Source organism: Sinocyclocheilus grahami, unplaced genomic scaffold (assembly GCF_001515645.1).
Source record: "Sinocyclocheilus grahami isolate Dianchi unplaced genomic scaffold, SAMN03320097.WGS_v1.1 scaffold437.1, whole genome shotgun sequence".
Classification (NCBI taxonomy): domain Eukaryota; kingdom Metazoa; phylum Chordata; class Actinopteri; order Cypriniformes; family Cyprinidae; genus Sinocyclocheilus; species Sinocyclocheilus grahami.
In genome coordinates this window covers 265,266-266,927 of record NW_015505616.1, presented here as the reverse complement: position 1 = coordinate 266,927, position 1,662 = coordinate 265,266, and positions in this window count along the sequence as shown.

The following is a 1,662-nucleotide window of genomic DNA, read 5'->3' as shown; positions in this document are numbered from 1 at the left end:
TTCTTCGCCGGATGTTGTTTGTCATTTCTTCGATCACAAATGCAGACATGGTTTTATGTTTACGAGGTGTGATGCAACGCAACGCGCAAAAAGACAGTCATTATAATCTGTAATTATGTCCCCACTGGATGCAACAAATGCCTTGTTTATAATGGGTTTTAATGTTTTTGTCTCGTCGCTCCGGCTGGGACATGGCATCACAGTATGGTAGGGGCGTAACATTTCTGTCACACGCTTGAGGTATTCGGCCAATCACAATGCACTGGATAGCTGGCCAATCAGAGCACACCTCGCTTTTCAGACCGATGAGCTTTGTAAAAATCGACGTGGGGCATAGAGGAGAAACAATAATGTACAGTATGTGGAAAATAATGTGTTTTTTTAACCTTAAACCGCATAAACACATTTCATTACACCAAATACACAAAATAATGTTCTTTTTAGCAACATCATATGACCCCTTTAACTAAACTTGCTGCTTTGGCAAGAGGCGGGGCAGTACTGAAACACCATCTAAGTTGTTCGCCAATCACAACGCACTGGGACAGCTAACCAATCACATCACATTTCGTTTTTCGGAGGGCGGGCTTTCATCAATCCCGGAACTAATCGAGCCGTTTGTGCCAGACTGGGGAGAGAGGTGTTGTAATAATGTAAATTATGAAAAAAAATTAAGCGTTAGCGTTAGTTCTAGCAGGTCACGTGATTCTCAGCTGATCACATCTACCTATAGGAATACGACACCTATCGCGGCATTCCTATATAAGGTCTATTCAGTATTGTTCAGCAGTTTTTCAGCTTGCTCCGGAGCAAGCAGCGCTTTAAAAAAAAAAACACTTCCTGCTAAGTTTCTTATTTCATTCTCATTGCTTAATGCTATGTTGGCAAATATGCTATTGTCAAATATTGCTCGTTGTTTAAGGCTAGTTGTTCAGTAACATGTTGGTTTGCTAGGCACGCCGTAGCTTAGGCTTATTGGTTGTATTTTGACACACTGGTAACATTAACGTTACCCATTTAAACTTACCACAGCTGAGGCTTGTTTTTAAATCTGTTTAAGACTGTCTGATATGAAACAGGCTTGCTGCTTAAGGCTCATCTAGTATTGAGGATGCTCTTTCATTAAACACATCCTATGTTGATTATTTCCAACAAGCTGTGTTTAAGTCCGTGATATGCTGTTCTTCGCTGCCTTCTCCTGTAAGTTGCTGCTTCCCCAGTCTCTGTTATTCCAGAAGGATATGCTTCTTTCAGAATGGCATCAGTTGTGGTTTGGGCGGTTCTAGGGTTCTGTTCTGTTAACCCTATGGGGGTTATTATTGCTGCTCTCCCTGCTCATTCATGACAGGCTGCATGGATGGGCAGGGAGGTTTTTGCCCAGAACAGAACCGTACCGCCAAACCAAACTTTATGCTAAGTATCTATCATCTTGACGATAGTGGTCCTGACAGAATTATGCATTTTTCGAACCACCAAGCAGGAGAGCATGTTCTAGTACGCCCCCAAAACAAATTCAAGACATTGTAAAAGAGCATAATAGGACCCCTTTAAGTTACATTTCACATTTAAGTATTGTAAAGATAGCATTAGATAAGTTTGAAGACCTTATTTCTATAATTGTGTGTATATATATATATATATATATATATATATATATATATA